The sequence below is a fragment of the Macaca nemestrina genome, chromosome 10, assembly GCF_043159975.1.
Source record: "Macaca nemestrina isolate mMacNem1 chromosome 10, mMacNem.hap1, whole genome shotgun sequence".
Lineage (NCBI taxonomy): Eukaryota > Metazoa > Chordata > Mammalia > Primates > Cercopithecidae > Macaca > Macaca nemestrina.
Genome location: NC_092134.1, coordinates 73,392,269 through 73,412,187, shown reverse-complemented (window position 1 = coordinate 73,412,187; position 19,919 = coordinate 73,392,269). Strand labels below are relative to the sequence as shown.

Sequence of the window (19,919 nt, the reverse complement as noted above, 5' to 3'; positions counted from 1 at the left end):
ATCACATTACCTGGTTTTAATATTATATCGAGAGAGACATTGAAAAAGGTAAGAAAGGCAGTCTTGAAACACCTATACTACTCCCCCATCTCACAGCAGCTCTGTGCAGTGGCAGGGCGGGGCAGTGGGGAGAGAATCTGTGTGCTTGGGGGAGGGGAAGTAAAATGATTGTGAGGTTTTGCATTGGAACTCAGGGGTGCCTTTTCACAGCAGAAAATACAAGGCAGAATTCAGCCAGTGGCCACAGAGGAAGCAAGCATTTAGACCAGTCCTAGCCAGAGAAGCATTGCCTATCGAAGTATTCAGAATCTGAATTCTGGCTAGCCCCATCACCTAAGGCTAAAGCACTCTGGGGTTCTAAATAATCTTGAAAGGTAGTCTAGGCCACAAGGAGAGCAATTCCTGGATTCCTGGGCAACTCCTAGTGCTCAGCTAGGCTTGGAGCCAATGGACTTGGTGTGTATGCAACCCAGTGAGACACCATCTGTAGCAGCCAAGGGAGTCAGTTTATGACCCCCATCCCAACCCGAGGCAATGAAGCTTGCAATTCTGGGGGAGACCCCAGGCAATGATGCTTGCAGTTCTTCTGCTTGAGAAAAGCAGAGGGAACAGAAAAGGGGATTTTGCCGTGGAACTTTGATACCAGTTCAGTCCCACCAAAATAAAGCACCAGGCAGAGTCCTGAATCCCCCATTTCAGATCCTGGCTACTGAATGACATTTCTAGACCAACCCTGGGTCAGAAGGGAACATATTGCCTTGAAGGGAAGGACCCACACCTGGTAGGCTTCAATACCTGCCGACTAAAGAGCCATGGGCATTGAATAAGCATCAGTGGTAGCCAGGCAGCAGTGACCACAGGCCTTGGGTGAGATCCAGTACTGTGCTGGCTTCAGGTGTGACCCAGCGCATTGCCAGCTGTGTTGGCCATGGGGAGAGAGTTCTCCTACTTGAGAAAAGGAGCAAGAAGAGTAAAAAGGACTTTGTCTTGCAACTCGGGTACCAACTGAGCCACAGAAAAATAAAGCATCACACAGACTCCTAAAATCCTTGATTGCAGGCCTTAGCTCCTGGATGGCATTTCTAAACCTGCCCTAGGCCAGAAGGGAACCTGTTACTATGAAAGAAGAGACTGGCAAGATTCATCATCTGCTGATCAAAGACTATTTGAGCCTTGAATAAACATCAGTTGTAGCCCGGCAGCAGTCACCACGGGCCTGGGATGGTAGTGGCTATGGGGAGAGATTTCTGCTTGAGGTAAGGAAAGACAAAAGTAAAAAGGACTTTGTCTTGCAATGTGGGTACCAGTTCAACCACAGTAAACTAAATCACCAAGTATGTTCCTAAAGTTCCTGATTACAGATACTAGTTCCTAGACATTATTTCTAGATGTACTCCAGTCCAGAAGGGAAACCAACAGACTGGAAGGAAAGACCTGGGCCTGACTAGATTCACCATCTGCTGACTAAAGAACTCTTAAGCATTGAATAACCATCAGCAGTAACTACGTAATAGTTGTCACAGGCCTTGGGCAAGAACCAGTACTGTGCTGGCTACAGGTGTGACCCAGAACATTCCCAGTGGTGGTAGTCATAGGAGTGCTTGTACCACCTTTCTCCCAACTCCAGACAGGTCAGCATGGAGAGAGAGATGCTGTTTGGGGGAAAGTAAGGGAAGGGAACAAGAGTCTCTGATGGACAATCGGGGAATTATCCTAGATCTCACCCAAGACTACAAAGGCAGTACACCTATGAATCTGCAAGAGTCACCCAGTTATGGAGCTTGGGGTGTCACCTAATGCAGATACAGCTATAGTTACCAAAGTCTTAGAATATAACACTTAATTCCCTTTGAATACTTGGAAAGTCTTCTCAAGAAAGATGGGTACACAGAAGCCTTGATTCCAAAGATTAAAATAAATACCTAACTCTTCAATGCTAAGACATGGATGCACATCCACAAGCTCGAGACCATTCAGGAAAATATGACTTCACCAAATGAGCTAAATAAGGCACCAGTGACCAAACATGGAATGACAGAGATATGTGACTTTTCACACAGAATATGTAAAACAGCTGCTTTGAGGAAGATCAGAAAAAATTTAAGATAACAGAGAAGGAATTCAGAATCCTGTCAGATAGATTTAACAAAGAGATTGAAATAATTTTTAAACTCAAGCAGAAATTTTGAAGCTGAAAAATGTGATTGACAAAATGAAAAATGCATGAGAGTCTCTAGACAGCAGAAATGATCAAGCAGAAAGAATAGTGAGCTTGAAGATAGGATATTTGAGAATATACAGTCAGAGGAGATAAAATAAAAAAATAAAATGAAGCATGCCTACAGGATTTAGAAAATATTCTCAAAAGGACAAATCTAAGAGTTATTTGCCTAATGAGGAGATAGAGACAAAGATTTGGTTAGAAAGTTCATTCAAAGTGACAAATAACAAAGAACTGTAAAAACTTAGAGAAAGACATCTATATTTAAGTACAAGAAAGTTATGAAACATCCAGCATCTTTGACCCAAATAAGACTACCTCAAGACATTTAATAATAAAACTCCCAAAGGTCAAAATAAACAAAGTTTCATACAAGTAGAAAGAGGAAAGAAGCAAATAACACATAAAGAATCTCCAATGCATCCAGCAGCAGACTTCTCAGTGGAAACTTTAAAGGTCAGAAGAGAGTGGTATGACATATTTAAAGTGCTGATTAAAAAAAAAAAAAAAAAAACTTTTATCATAGAATATTATACCCATTAAAAATATCCTTCAAACATAAAGACTTTCCCAGACATACAAAAGCTGAAGAATTTTGTCAATATCAGATCTGTCCTAAAGGAAATTCTAAAGAAACTTCTTCAATCATAAAAAAAAGGACTTTAATGAACAATAAGAAATTATCTCAAGGTACAAAACCCACTGGTAATAGTAAGTACACAGACGAACACAGTGGTGTGTAAACTACTTGCATCTTGAGTAGAAAGGCTAAAAAATAAACCTATCAAAAATAGTGACTACAGTAATTTTCAGGACATAGACAGTATAATCAGATGGAAATAGAAACAACCAAAAGTTAAAAAGCAGGAAAGATAAGGTTAAAGTGGAGTTTTATATTGGTTTTCTTTGCTTGTTTCTTAGTTTCTTTATTTGTTTTTGGAATCAGAGTTTAGCTAACAGTTTAAAATAATGAATTATACAATGTTATTTGCAGTCCTCATTGTAAGCTGAAATCAAAAACCTATAATGAATTCACACACACACACAAAAGCAAGAAACTAAAACATCCCACCAGAGAATACTTCCTTCACAAAAAGGAAGACAGGAAGAAAGGAAGAAAGAAATGAAGGAAGGAAGGAAAGAAGGAAGAAAAGGCCAAGCAAAAAGCAGAAAACAAATGACAAAATTGCAATAGTGAGTTTGTACTTATCAATAATAACATTGAATGTAAATGGACTAAACTCTCTAATCAAAATATATAGGGTGGCTGACTGGATTAAGCAACAAAACACAAGACCCAACTATCTGTTGCCTATAAGAAACATATTTCACCTATAAAGACACAAATACACTGAAAATAAGAAATGGAAAAAGATTTTCAGTGGAAATAGAAACCCCCCCCCAAAACAAAACAAAACAAAACAAAACAAAAACAAAAAAAACAAAACAAGAGAAGGTATACTTTTATAAGATGAAATAGATTTGAAGACAAAAACTATAAGAAAAAACAAAAAACATTATTGTGTAAGGAGTCAATTCATCAACAGTATATAAGAATTGTAAATATATATGCACCCAACACTGGAGAACTCAGATATATAAGGCGAGTATTATGAAAGCTAAAAGAGAGACCTCAAAGTTATACTAGTTGCAGACTTCAATACCCCGTTTCCAGCATAGGGTAGATCATCCAGAGATAAAATCAACAAGGAAACATCAGACTTAAACTGCACTATAGACCAAACGGACAAAACAGATATTTACAGGACATTTTATTCAACGACACAGCACAACACACACTTTTCTCCTCAGCACAAGGTGGTTCCTAAGAATAGACCTATGTTAGGACACAAGACAAGTTTTAAAAACTTAAAAAATAAAATAAAGTCATTTCAAATATCTTCTCTGATCACAGTGGAATAAAACTAGAAATCCAAAACAAGAGGAACTTTGGAAACTATACAACACATGGAAATCAAATCATATGCTCCCAAATGAAGGTCAATGAAGACATTTTTTAAAATTGAAAATTTATTTAATCAAACAAAAATGGATATACAGCATTTCAAAACCCATGGGAAAGAGCAATATTAAGATGAAAGTTCATAGCAATAATTGCCTACATCAAAAAGTAGGAAACTTTACATAAACAAACCTAATATCACATGTTAAAGAACTAGAAAACCAAGAGCAAACCAAAATACAAAGTTAGTAGAAGGAGAAAAATAAAGATTAGAGCAGAAATAAATTAAATTGAAACAAGAAATAAAAAAGGTCAATAATATCAAAACTTTTCTTAAAAGATGAACAAAATTGACAAGCCTTTAGTCATACCAAAAAAAAAAAAAAAAAAAAAAAAAAAGAGAGAGAGAGAGAGAAGATTCAAATAAATAAAATCAGAGAGGAAAAGGGATACATTAAAATTGATACTACAGAAATTTGAAGGATCATTAGAAATTGTTATGAGCAACTATATGGCCATAAATTGGAAAATCTAATTAGAAATGGATGAATTTCTAGACACATGCAACCTACCAAGATTGAACCACGAAGAAACTGAAAACCTAAATAGACCAATACAAGTAACAAGATTGAATGAGATTGAAGCCATAATAAAAAGTATCTCAGCAAAGATAAGACTGATACCTGATGGCTTTGTTGCTGAATTTTGCAAAAAAATTTAAAGAAGATCCAATACCAATTATATTCAAACTATTCTGAAACCAGACAAAGACACATCCAAAAAGAAAACTACAGGCCAATATCTCTGATAAACATTATTGAAAAAATTCTTCAACAAAATACTACCAAACTAAGTTCAATTGCACATTAAAGTCATTAATGATCAAGTGGGACTTAGCCCAGGGATGCAAGGATGGTTTAACATGCAGAAATCAGTGAATGTGATACAATGTATCAACAGAATGAAGAACATAAACCATATAATCACTTCAATCGATACTGAAAAAGCATTTGATAAAATTCAACATCGCTTCATGATAAAAATCCCCAAAAACTTGGGCATAGAAGGCACATACTCCAGCATATTATGCTATACCATATATGGTAGACACATCTAGTTTCAAACTGAATGAGGAAAAACTGAAAACTGAAAAACTGAAAGACTTTCCTCTAAAATCTGGAACGTGATAAGAATGTCCACTTACACCACTGTTATCCAACATACTATGAGAGGTCCTAGCTAGAGCAATTAGACAAGAGAAATAAATAAAAGGCATACAAATTAGAAAGCAAGAAGTTACATTTTCCTTGATTTTATCTATCATCTATCTATCTATCTATCTATCTATCTATCTATCTATCTATCTATCTCCTTATATTTGGAAATAACAAAACTCCAAACTCCACCAAAAAATTATTAGAACTGATAAATTTAGTCAACTTGCAGGATACAAAATCAACATATAAAAATCAGTAACATTTCTGTATGCCAACAGTGAACAATGTGAAAAATCAATAATTTTTTTTTTTTTTTTTTTTTTTTTTTGAGATGGAGTTTCGCTCTTGCTGCCCAGACTGGAGTGCAATGGTGTGATCTCAGCTCACCACAACCTCTGACTCCCAGGTACAAGCAATTCTCCTGCCTCAGTCTCCCAAGTAGCTGCAATTACAGGCATGTGCTACTTCCTTTTGGAGTAGGTGACATCTCTTGTTGCACTGATAGGAACTTTGGCATATGTTTAAGGCCTCATTACTATTTTTGAAAATATTGAAGCTAAGAAGCCGCTACCCCTGTAATGTGCAGTGACTGGAATGTAAAAATTACCACAGCCGGCTAATTTTGTATTTTTAGTAGAGGCGGGGTTTCTCTATGTTGGTCAGTCTGGTCTCAAACTCCCGACCTCAGGTGATCCGCCCACCTCAGCCACCCAAAGTGCTGGGATTACAGGCATGAGCCACTGTGCCCGGCCTAAAGTCATCTTATTTACAATAGCTACAAATAAAATAAAACACCTAGGAATGAACTTAAGCAAAGAAGTGAATTATCTCTATGATGAAAACTATAAAATATTGATGTAAAGAATGGAAAAAGACATTACAAAAGGAAAGATAGTCCATGTTCATGGATTGGAAGAATCAATATTTTTAAACTTCTCATACTACCCAAAGCAATCTACAGTCAACACAATCCCTATCAAGATACAATGTCATTTTTCAGGAAAAAATAATTCTTCTTATATAAAAAAATTCTAAAATTTACATGGGACCTCAAAAGATCCAGCACAGCCAAAACCATCCTGGGCAAAATGACCAAAACTCAAGGAATCACATTACCTGACTTGAAAGTATATAACACAAAACAGCATGGTACCGGCATAACATCAGACACGTAGACCAATGGAACAGAAGAGCCAGCCCAGAAAGAAATCCACACACCTACAGTGAACTCATTTTGACCAAAGTTGCCAAGAACATACAGTGGGGAGAGGACAGTCTTGTCAATAAATAGTACTGGGAGAACAGTATATCCATATGCAGAAAAATGAAACTACATCCCCATCTCTTGTCATACACAAAAATCAAATCAAAATGAATTAAAGGCTGAAACCCAAGACCTCAACCTATGAGACTACTACAAAAACAATTGGGAAAAGTCTCCAGGACATGGTCTGGTTAAGGATTTCTTGAGTAATATCCCACAAGCACAGGCAACCAAATCAAAAATGAACAAATGAGACAACATCAAGTTAAAAACCTGCACGACAAAGAAAACAATCAACAAAGTGAAATGACAACCCATAGAATGGGAGAAAATATTTCCAAACTACCCATGTGACAAGGGATTAATAACCAGCGTATGTAAGGAGGTCAAATAGCTCAATAAGATAAAATTTAATAACCCGATTAAAAATGAGCAAAAGATTTGAGTAAACATTTCTCAAAAGAAGACAAATGTAAAACGCATACAAAAAGATACTCAACATCATCGATCATTAGAGAACTGCAAATCAAAATTACAATAAGGTATCATCTCACTCCAGTTGAAATGGCTTTTATCTAAAAGACAAGCAATAACAAATGTTGGCAAGGATGTATGGAAAGAAAACCTTCATACATTGTTGGTAGGAAGGTAAGTTAGTACAGCCACTATGGAGAACTGTATGGAGGTTTCTCAGAAAACTAAAAAATAGAATTATCATATCATCCAGCAATTTCACTGCTAGGTAGGTACTCAAAAGAAAGGAAATAAGTATATCAAACAGATATCTGCACTCCCATGTTTATTGTAGCATCATTATCAATAACCAATATTTGAAACAGATGAATGGGTAAAGAAAATATGGTGCACATACACAATGGAATACCATTTAGCTAGTAAAAGGAATGAGATCTTGTCATTTGCGACAACATGGATGGAACTGGAGGACGTTATGTTAAGTGAAACAAGCCAGGCATAGAAAGACAAACTTCACATGTTCTTACTCATCCTTGGGAGCTAAAAATTAAAATAATTGAACTTATGGAAGAAGAGAATACAATGATGCTCATCAGAGATTGGAAGGGCAGTGGTGGGTGTGATGGTTGATGCATACAAAAATGTTAGATAGAATGAATAAGAGCCAATATTTGACAGCACAATAGAGTGACGACAGTCATTAAAATTTATTGTACATTTAAAAATAACTAGAAAAGTATAACTAGAATGTTTGTAACAAAAATAAAGGATAAATGCTTGAGATGATAAATATCCCATTTACCCTGATGTGATTACACATTGGTACCTTACCAAAATATCATGTCCTCTATAAATATACACAATGTCCCCATAAAATTTTTTAAAAATAGGGCAAGCTATTTAGAACAAAACAAACGCCATCTTTAAAGCGCTGAAAGAAAAAAACAGACGATCAACCTAGAATTCGCTATATGATATAGACATAATATATGAAGGAAAAATTGAAAACTTTTAGATTTTAAAAAAGTTGAGCAATATTTTCATCAATAGAACTATACAGGAAAGGTTAAAGAAATTTAGATTGAAGGAAAATGATACCAGAGAGAAAGTTACAGCTACAGAAACCAATAAAAGCAGCACAAATAGAACATATATGGTTAAATATAAAATGAATTTTTCTTCTTTCTTAGCAAAGAACACTCTTAAATAAAAATAATATGTTGTGGCTTTTATAAAACATATAGAAATAAAATGTGGAAAAAGTGTAAATGGAAGAATACTATTTTAGTTTCTTACATTATACAAGAAGTGCATAATAATTCTCAGTTCACTGTTACAAAGACACATACTATAAATTCCTAGATTAACTACTAATATAATAAACAGTTACAAATAAATGTTAATAAATGAAATAAAATATATATATTTAAGCTCAGTTAATACTCAAAACAAGTTAAACAGAGGAGAAAAATAAAGCAAACCAGCCAATCTAACAAACAACTCATATGGGATAAATGAAAAGTACATAGCATTTTTTTATCTTTAAACCTAATTATAGAAATAAGGCACAACTCTTTGTGACACCTGTATCTGAGATAAGGCCTAGACTCAACAGGAAACAGTTGTTCTAATCTCCTTACAAAAAGCCCTTTGAAGTACAATGACATTAAAATGTATTCATCATGCCTCTGATATCAGCCTGGTGATTGTTGCCATTTTTACCAAAATACCAAGCTTCATCTCCTGGTGTCTTTTTCCGAAAAGGTAAAATACGTGTCTACAAAATGGATTCTTGAAGGTCAAATTCTAGGCTCCAATCCAGAATAAATAAACAAGAAAGATTGTTTTCAAATTATAGTTTCAGTTCCTTCCCAGTATTCTGTGGCTTATAAAAGAATTTTTTATAGACCAGGCATGTGGTGGCTCACCCCTGTAATCCCAACAACACTTTGTGAGGCCGAGGTGGGTGGATCGCTTGATCCCAGAAGTTCAAGGTCAGCCTGGGCAACATGGTGAACTGTATCTCTACAAAAAATACAAAAATTATCCAGGCATAGTGGAACATGTCTATTGTCCCAGCTACCCCAGAGGTTGGGTTGAGAGGATTGCTTGAGCCCAGGAAATAGAGGCTGCAGTGAGCCGTGATCACACCACTACACTCCATCCTGGCTGGGCAACAGAGCGAGACCCTGTCTCAAAAAAAAAAAAAAAAAAAAAAAAAAAATACCAGGAGTTAAAAATATGTGGGTATAAAAGTAAGCGTTTGGGCTATATAACATAGATAGACTAACCTCCACCACTGTCACGAGTTTTCAGACTTTCTAAGACCCACCTCACATGTAAGCTTAGAACACTGGAGACAGTAGTGGCATGTTCAAGTGGAAAAATGAAACAAGACGCTATGCAAGGAAAAGGTCAAATCCCTGGCTACGTTCCTGGGATTCTTTTTGATATTTTCCTTTTGGAGTAGGTGACATCTGTGGGGAAAAGAAAGAGATCAGCCTGTTACTACTGTGTCGATATAGAAAGAAGTAGACATAAGAGACTCCATTTTGTTCTGTATTTGAGATGCTGTTAATCTGTGACCCTACCCCCAACCTTGTCGTTGCAAGAGACATGTGCTGCGGTGACTCAAGGTTTAATGGATTTTGGGCTGTGCAGGATGTGTCTTTATTAAACAAGTGCCTGAAGGCAGCTTGCTGGTTAAAAGTCATCACCATTCTCTTAATCTCAACTACCCAGGGACACGTACATGGCCAAAGGCCAAAGGTCGCAGGGACCTCTGCCTAGGAAAGCTAGGTATTGTCCAAGGTTTCTCCCCATGTGATAGGCTGAAACAATGCTAAAAGGTTTATGGAGATGTTTGCATATGCATCTCAAGGCACAGCATTTTCCTTTAAACTTATTCATGTCGCAGAGGTTTTTGTTCATATGTCTTACTGCCGATTTCCTCCCTACAATGATCCTATTGTCCTGCCACTCCCTTATCTTTAAGATGGTAAAGATAATTATCAATAAATACTAAGGGAACTCAGAGACTGGTGCTGGTATGGGTCCTCTGTAAGCTGAGCGCTGGTCCCCTGGGCCCACTTTTTCTTTCTCTATACTTTGTCTCTGTCTCATTTCTTTTCTCAAGTCTCTCGTTCCACCTAACGAGAAACACCCACAGGTGTGGAGGGGCAGGCCACCCCTTCAACATCTCTTGTTGCACTGATAGGAACTTTGGCATATGTTTAAGGCCTCATCACTATTTTTGAAAATATTGAAGCTAAGAAGCCGCTACCCCTGTAACGTGCAGTGACTGGAACATAAAAATTACCATTGGGAAATCTCACTTTGTCTCAGAGAGTGGCCCAAGTTATTACATGCTTGATTTTTGGTTGTTGGTCTTTTTTTCCTTTGCTTTGATCCAATTAAGAAAATTATGTATTTCCGAACATGAAGAGTAAGACTTTTATTGATGTCCGAGATTTCCAAATTCGCTTTTTCTTGATTACTCCCGTGTTTCCTTTCCTCAGCCCTGGACTCTGATTCCTTGTCCTTCTAAGACTGTCATATCCTCTTCTGGCCTAGTCCAATTTGGAAAGCAATTAGGATTATATTTTCTTACTTTCCTCTTGGGTTTTTGAGACGGAGTCTCGCTCTGTCCCCCGGCTGGAGGGCTGGAGTGCAGTGGTGCCATCTCAGCTCACTGCAAGCTTCGCCTCCCAGGTTCATGCCATTCTCCTGCCTCAGCCTCTCGAGTAGCTGGGACTACAGGTGCCTGCCTCCATGCCAGGCTAAATTTTGTATTTTTAGTAGAGACGAGGTTTCACAGTGTTAGCCAGGATGGTCTCGATCTCCTGACCTCATGATATGCCCGCCTCGGCCTCCCAAAGTTCTGGGATTATCCTCTTGGTTTTTGTATCTATATGATACCATGATACCAGAAAAATACTTTCATTTTCTCTGAAAATTTTTCATTTTTATTTTTGTTAGAAATCTAAGAATGGTGTTGAATAATAATTTTAGGATTGGAAATAACACAACCTAGTGGGAATGAAGCTGTTAGATAAAAGTTTAAATGGAAATTTAAGTAGGAGTTCTTACAAGGAAAAAGGACTGGGTAGATTTGGTGCCTAGAATGAAATAGAACCTAGTTGAAAAGGCATGTCAGGGTTGGAACGCAAAAATCCAGGGAGTTTCTGATTATTATAAGCACAGTTCCATAATAATTATTATATACAATTTGGGTAAAATAACATGTGAGGAGGAGGCAGGGTGAACAATAAAATTTTCCTTTAAGTTTCTCTGTTTAGTTGTTTTGGTTTCAAAAGACTCAGGAGAATTCTTAGATACGGACAAACTCTTTGTGGAACACTGGGAAGGCAGAAATCAGTCTCCAACAGATTGCTTAGCAAGATGATTCTTCTCTAACTGAAGAAAGAGGAGAGAAGAGAAGGTGGTAGGGAAGGGGAAGGAAAGGAAGGAAAGGAGGGGAGGGAAGGGGAAGGACCAAGAGGGAAGGGAGGAAGACTGAGGTGTATCTGGGAATTCTGCAAGCAACTGTTTTTGTTTCCTGTTGACCAGTTATAGTGGCATAGGAATGGCAAGACCCGAGAGAGATAATTGTGTAATATATCAGGTCAGATGGGATTCTCAAGTCCAGTATTTGGCATAAAGTAGCAATATAGTCATTTTCAAGTTTTGTGTACTACAAAGAAACAGCAATAGAATCAGTGAAACTGAGGGAGTGTGGAAAAATCGATAGATATTTTGGCAGCAGCAGCCTATGTGAAAGGCAAAACAAGCACCAGATGCCTCCCGCCACTAAACTCTCACTCAAGCGTTTGCAAGGAGTTAAACATGGGGACTGTGGCAACACTATGTAAATTAACCATGGAGATCAATGATGTTAAATGTATTGTCATGGTGGTTCATGAGGACTGAGGGCAGGTATTCAAAACAAAAAAAAGGTAAATAAAATTATTTTAATAAAAATAAAAACTGTGTTACATCTTAGTTTGTGAATAGACATTTCTGTTAATGGCACTAAACATTAACAAGTGTTTTGCATATGGTATCATGCTAAGAACTTTGCACACAGTATCTGGTTTAATCGCCACAATATTTTTTTCCTATGAATTCCAGATCATTATTTCAAATTGTTTCATCTACAAGAAAATTTTTAAAAATTGTACCCAAACATTTTAACCTCCATGAGATACCCAAGGCTTAGAAGCTTGGTTCTATCAGTCAGCCAAGTTGGTTTTTCTCTTTGTACACACTAACTGTCATTATTATAACTGTGTTATACCGCTGCCCCTCAGCTGTGTAGGCATGAACAAAATCTGAGTGGTCACTTTCTGAGCAAGAAAAGAAGCATATCAAGCTGTTGGAATTCTTCAGGAAGAGAATTTCTTGCTGAGAAGGGTTAATATGGAAGAAAGATGTAGAACATATGGTGTTCAATGCATTAGTTCATGTTTTATCTCTTTGTTTCTTCAACCCAAATTGCTCTGTGCATGAGAGTGAATGCTTAAGACATTATGTTTAAAAACATGCTCTTGGGGACACTATTTCTACAGAATGTTAATAGGCATAACTAAAAGGGTTTGTAGGTCAGCATAAGTGAAGAAAACTATGAGTGTAACAAGGTTAAAAATCTGTGTGTGCAAGAATGGAGAGGGGGCAGGTGGGTTCCTTTTTCAGAATTCACAGAGCCTTTAATAACTGCAGAAACTCTCAAATGTTCTAATGAATATTTCAGTGTAAATCTCCTAGGATGATTATAATTTGGAATGCTTCGTCAACTTATCTGGGCAGGGGTTTCAAAAATACAGAAAACATTTATTTGTTTACATATGTTTATGTGCATATACATTTACATATGTATGTATGATTTGATTGATTTGCTAGGTATGCAATTTTTGTGATAAGATGTGTATTATAAAACACTAGTCTCTAAGAAAGATATTACTAACTAGCTTAAAATCTATGAATCAGTCTTCCAGTCCCCTATGGGGCCATTACTGGAGATACTGAACCTTTTTACTTTGTCATTTATCTTTGCTTATGGGCACAGGAAGACCATGCTGCAAGACCTGCTTCCTTGGGTAAGTGGTACTTACATGCCAATGTAATCTTATCTTTGAGTCTTTGGAAATGATTTGAACTTTTAAGAATAATGCACAGGCAATCACTCGGCTGACTATGATACCTGTGAATTTCACTGCGTGGTATTTTTGCATTTTTGACTTTAGGCAAGTCAGTTGATTATTCTGCAGTTTAATTTTCCCTTCTGTAAATGAAAATCTGAGCTAGAATAACCTTAATATCTCTTTTACATATATAATTCTCCTATTTTACCCCAAAGTTTAGTAAGATTTTAAACTCTACCAGATCAACAGCCTGTTTAGTAGCCTCAGGATTTTGTTATCAACAAATTAGCCTCCATGGTAAATTTCTCCAAGTATTTCAGAAAAGCTTGTTTGTACTTCTTTGCAACTAATTAAACATAGAAAAACATAATAAAGAGAACAGCTGGCATGGTGCCCAAATCCCCACATTCAATTAACCCCAACTGCTTTTTATGAAGTAATACATGAAGATTTTAAAATGCCATTATTTTTAAAATACATACTTTTTTTCTTTTGGTTTAGAAATGCAGAATTACTACTTCTCTTCTCCTTCCTCTTTCAATCCTCATTCTCCAGAGAATGGCAGATGTGTTGCATTAGACCTGTGACTGTTGCCACATGATATTTTCCTGAGGTCATGTTTTTCTCTTTGTGCACACATTTACTAATTTGTGAAAGCATATTTCTTGAAAAGAATATCTAAAAGGGAACATAGGGATGTAGATCGATGGGAACCATGACTTTAAAAAGAGACTAGTGGGAAACCACAGAAAATGTCAATATAAAAACTCTTATCAGCTCTACACAATGCTGTTTAAGAAGTAAGCTTTGCCTTGGGGTGCTCTAAACCAGTTATTCATTAACTGACAGGAAATGCCTGACCCAAGGGATATTACTATTTCGAACTTCATCTTTTGCTTTTCTTCCCAAAGTCTACAACGTCTCTATTTCACTGAATGCTTCTAATAAAATCCTTTTTCTAGCAACTACATATTTTCTAGAAAATGATAAACTGTGTCCAGAAGGAAAAATGGAATTTGTTTTAAATGTTGTCTGAAGGTTACAATCTTGTTAGAAGTCCATGAATTTGAAAAATGTTCACTATGCGATGTATGACAGCTCCTGCATTATGCAACAATTGACATCATGTTAGCTAGTGCCACTCTCCGCAAATGTTTTTGTTCAGAAATTCCACCAAATGAAATTTTATTTATCTAACCCATAATTATTGTTCCTAAAGTATTTTATATAATTTTTGGTTCATAATTAGTTTTCATTAAAGACTGATGACTGAAAAAGTATGAACTGATGAAATGTATTCAATTTTATGCACATGTTTTTTCTTTTTTGCTAAAAGTTGTGTCTTACATCTCCTGAATACCATCTATCTTCTCTGAATTTAATATTTGGTTCACCAGAATACAAATGGTAGCATTTTGAAACTTATCTCTAACCGGAAAATGTTTTAGGATCATCCAGTGTTTTGTATGAGAAAAGCGTAAAGCAATACCTATAGCTGCTAACACTGTCCTGAATAACTCTGCTGTGCATTTAACTCCCGAGCTTTGTTTCCATAATTCCAACCTTGAGCAATGGACTTTGGGAGGAATTGGTAATAAAAGAAAGTACATGTGCACTCTAAATTGTAATGGCAAATGATCTTCAGTGTTTCTGGTTTTATGGTAAAAGGAAATCCAGGGTAAATAACTTTTAAGTAGTATAGGCTATATTTCACAGCTGCTTAGGATATTATGTTGTCAGGAGAGTGGTAGGTATCTTACATAACAATTAGTGCCTGCCTGTATAACACCTGTTATGTATGTGTAAGTGCTCTTCTGCTTTTCTCTTTGGAGTATTTTAAAGATTCACTGGTCGGTGGCTCAAGCCTGCAATCCCAGCACTTTGGGAGGCCGAGGTGGGCAGATCACAAGGTCAGGAGATCGAGACCATCCTGGCTAACACGGTGAAACCCCGTCTCTACTAAAAATAAAAAAAAAAATTAGCCGGGCCTGGTGGTGGACGCCTGTAGTCCCAGCTACTGGGGAGGCTGAGGGAGGAGAATGGTGTGAACCTGGGAGGTGGAGCTTGCAGTGAGCCAGGATCGCACCACTGCACTCCAGCCTGGGCGACAGAGCAAGACTCCGTCTCAAAAAAAAAAAAAAAAAAAAAAAAATTCACTGGTACTGCTTGGGTGACGTCAGGAAGGTAAGCAGTGTTTGAAATCTGGCTAAATGGTAAACAAGAATACTCACCAATATCCAAAAGGAAAAATAAGATACATTTAAGCAGTATTATGAAAAAGTATCAACTGACTTCACAGGTCTCATTTATGAGTTAGAAGAAGAAATGAGACATGGTCACAGTTTCTCCAAAGATTTTGTTCCCAAATAGCAGTACTCTAAAAATAGTTCAAAAGATAGGGAAACAAATTATCCCTCATTGTATACTTACTTGCTATTCTCAGGTTTTGGACTAGGTAGACTGGCTTGTCTTCTGTGATTCATATATTTTTGAAAGATTTCTCTCTAAAATGTTTATCAGTGTAAGTGAATTACAAGAAAATATTTAGAATAATGAGGTCTAAGCACATTGAATACTTAATATTCCAATTAAGTTTATAAGAAGTGGTGAGGTAATAGGAGACCATATGACACCAGGCCTTCTTTGGGGGCAGAAGGATGAAATATATAGTCAAGGGAATTTAAAACAATACGAGAAGAAATAGGAGCATAGGCAAGAATAACTTGTAGCCATGTAGTAATTAGATGGAATGGATCTATGCAGACTAATATTTACTATATATGGAGGGGAATGATCAACAGCAATCTAAGATAGACTATATATAACCAACATTTGAAAATCTACAGCTGATTTAAATGTGTCTTTAAACATTTTCTGTAAAGTTGTAGGTTAACACAAACAAAAATGGCAATTACTGCAATTATTGTATGTTTCTAGTCAATAACTTTTATAGGCTCCTGACAAATCAGATTTCCAAGGGGTACCCTAACTTATATTAATACAATTTTTTTTTTTTTTTTTTGCACAATATGTTTAACATGAAAGAGTTCAGGAAAAGTGGCAGAAGAATTACTAGTTTTTCAATCTTATGCAAATCGAAAAATCCATTCATGATTGCATTCAAGCCTCTCTGGCATTAGTGGGCTCTGCAGTTGGAGAATGAAATATTTACATTTTTCAATTTGAACACTCTAGAGTGCCAGAATGCCTATATTCATAATCTTAATGAGTAAAATAAATTTCGATATTAAATTTGTTTAAAATATATCTGAGAAATGAGAAAACAGAATTATCTATCCTTTCATTAATGTTTTAATTCAACGTTTTATGTATTCTACAAATAGGGAATTTGTAAAGAATTAAACACAATCGTAGGCACGGGGGATGCAGAAATGAATAAGATTCAGGGATGCTTAGTTTGTAATTGAGAGGATTGTTGGTAAGCATTCAACTGAAATTCAAGTGCAGTGTGGTTCGATAAAGATACAATGCATTTTGGTTTAGCCTAGAGGATAACTCCTGTGAACTGTCCTGCAGTTTATTCTGGAGTTTACTCAGGTGGGAATGTCCACTAGGCAAGGTGTGTATCCAAGGAGAATGATTTGGGAGTCATAAACATCGTGTAGGGCTCACTTCCTACCCTGCATCTTTCTCCACCAGTGCCTTCTAAGGCTTCTTTACCTGGAATTTAATTGTATCCTTGTCCTCTCATAATGCTTCCCATCAGAAGTATTACAATTTCCCAGTCACCTGCCAAGGATTGCATTCAAGGTGCAACTTAATAGCACAACAGCTAATCTACATCTTCATCTTTTTTTTTTTTCCTTTGGTTGAAAAAGGAAGGTAATTTCTGAGTGCCTGACACTGGCAAATCTTTTTTGTTACCAAGTGATTGATGGAGTTCTCCCTGGCTGACTACCCCAGGACACAATGCCAGAAGAATCCTGACTCCTTTGGCTTGCGCAGGTAATAGGCTTCTGGGCACAGGCCACTTAACGTATTGTGACTTCATTATGTAAAAAGGCTAAAGGTGTCTGACAATGAATCTGCCATACTTCATATGACAAGGATTCATATATGTGCACCTTTTGTTCTGTTCGTATTCTGCAAGGCTTTCCTCCTGACATTTCATTTTACCAGGCCCCATTCTCAGAGTGGTTGTAGCTTCCATCCTCAAATTTCAAACCAGATCACTACATTTCCATTAGCAGTCTTATTGTGGGCAAAAACAAAAATAAGCTACCATAAAATAAAAATGTAATTCTATTTTTTAATTCAATTTCCTGACCACTATATTGGAGCAAAATAGTTGTGAGGTCCTCAAGGGAAGGCATCATTTGTATATTTATGTGAGCCAGGTAGCCGTTATTCCTGGTTGGGTATTATATTTATAGATCTCTCTCAAGCCTCGTAAGCTTTAGCAGCACCAAGCTCTGAATTTACAGTTTATGGCCCTCTAGAAGGATTGACAGGAAATATGGACCATATACAGATGTCCTGTTTTACATCACCAGGCATATCAGAGACAGCTGTAACCATCAGTGTCTGTTACAAATTCTAATCTGAGTCTAACAATGACTAAAGCTGCAGAGCTTATTTACTGTCTTTTACTGTGTATTTCATGTGTCAACATTTGATGTGTTTCATCTGTAACACAGAATGAAATTTTGTGCTACTGTGATTTTCATGGTCTTTTTTTTTTTTTTTTTTTTTTTTTTTTTTTATAATGCAGAATGTCTCAAAGACTGACAGCCACACTTGACTCATTATTTTTTTGTTTATGAAAATATCAGAAAGACGACACCTAGGATAAGTTTTCAGTATCAGTGTATTCAAACAATAGCAATAAGAAAACAAAGGCACTTCCTTAAATCTTTTTCACTTAAATAGTAAGTATGACATTGTATTGGAGGAATGAAGTTATACTTGGGATTTTTAGATGTTCAATTTCTCAACAGATTGTTTAAATCAATAGTTCCTGAGGCAAAAGATATACATCACAATTAATGTCTGTCAAATTATTATTATATGGGAATCTGCAAATAATTTGATTTTAAGAAGGTCTCTTCATTCTCGCCTGAGTAAAATATGTACTCCTATCTTTATAGGTAATGGATGAGGGAAAAAAATTGAATAATTATTTTTGTTTTCTAGAAAAATCTTCTATTGAAAAATATCAAGTTTAAATAATAATATTATCCTGTCTCTCCTATTTCAAGCAACTATTTCAATGTAATTACCAAACAACAATCTTATGCCTGGAACTGTAAAAATACACATTATATTATTTATGTTTTACAACTCTATGAGGCAAGTTTTATTTTCCTCTCTTGGAGAAAACTGAGGCTTAGAGCACTCTACTTTGGCAAGCATGACCACAGCCCTATTATGTGACAGAACATACATTAAGCCTTGTAGGATTTAATACTTCTGCTGTACACAAGCCAACCAAAGGCAAAAATCACCTTCAAAACAATGCTGAAGAGACATGGATCAGCAATTGTAAATAATTATATTAAATGAGAAGTTCATTTCTCAATGATGGGTCAACTTTTCTTCGCTGCTAATACTATTTTTGGAATATTTATTTGCTCTTTTTATGGAATATCTGGGGCAGGTGAAACAAACAACCTTTTCAATTTTAGATGGGTAGATTCTAAACAGCAAATTAAATGTTTAATATAGTTGTTCTACGATTAAAGCTCTTATGGGAGACCTTCCTACCAAAATAATTCATTCAGTAGGCAAGAAACCCCTACACAATTTTGGGTGACTTTTAGAATATTCTTCAGTTATGATGACTAAGAACAATTAATGTTCTAGAGGATTCTGGAATGTATGTATGTATGTATTTTGAGATGGAGTCTCACTCTGTCACCAGGCTGGAGTGCAGTGGCATGATCTTGGCTCACTGGAAGCTCCAACTCCCAGGTACACGCCATTCTCCTGCCTCAGCCTCCCTAGTAGCTGGGACTACAGGTGCCTGTCACCATGCCTGGCTAATTTGTTTTGTATTTGCAGTAGAGACGGGGTTTCACAGTGTTAGCCAGGATGGTCTCGATCTCCTGACCTCGTGATCCGCCTGCCTCGTCCTCGCAAAGTGCTGGGATTACAGGCCTGAACCACAGCACCTGGCCTCTGGAATTTATTTTTCTTTTATTTCTTGGGTTATCTCTACATGAGCTGCAGATGTAGAAGGCTTGCAAAGACTTCTGCCGTAGTTAATATGTGTTTTAGGGCTTTTATTCATTTGCATGACTGATATACTTATGTGTAAAAATGGCGTTCTATTGAAAATTTCTAGGGAGCTGCCTAAATGCAAAACATATTTTGAAAGGAGAAAAATGACATCTATATTTTTATAAAGGGTAACTGTAATCACAAAATAAGATTGACTTTTTAAATACACCTTTTTGTTTTGGAGTAGTTTTAGATTTACAGAAACATTGCAGAGATAGTACACAGAGTGCCTACATACCCCTACACCCAGTTTCCCTTATTATTAAAAGTTGACATTAGTATGGCACATTTGTCACTACTCTGAAGTGATAGCAATATGTCATTGTTAACTAAAGTCCATGCTGTATTCAGATTTCCTTAGTTTTTACCTAATGCCCTTGTTAGGTTTCAGGATCCCATC

At 36.5% G+C, this 19,919-nt stretch overlaps 1 long non-coding RNA gene across 1 annotated transcript in view; it reads right to left on the bottom strand.

Moving 5' to 3' along the window:
- LOC139356549 (uncharacterized) overlaps nt 1-19,919 on the bottom strand; it is a 156,681-nt gene that overhangs the window by 99,901 nt on the left and 36,861 nt on the right. The gene's annotated exons all lie outside the window — the stretch shown is intronic.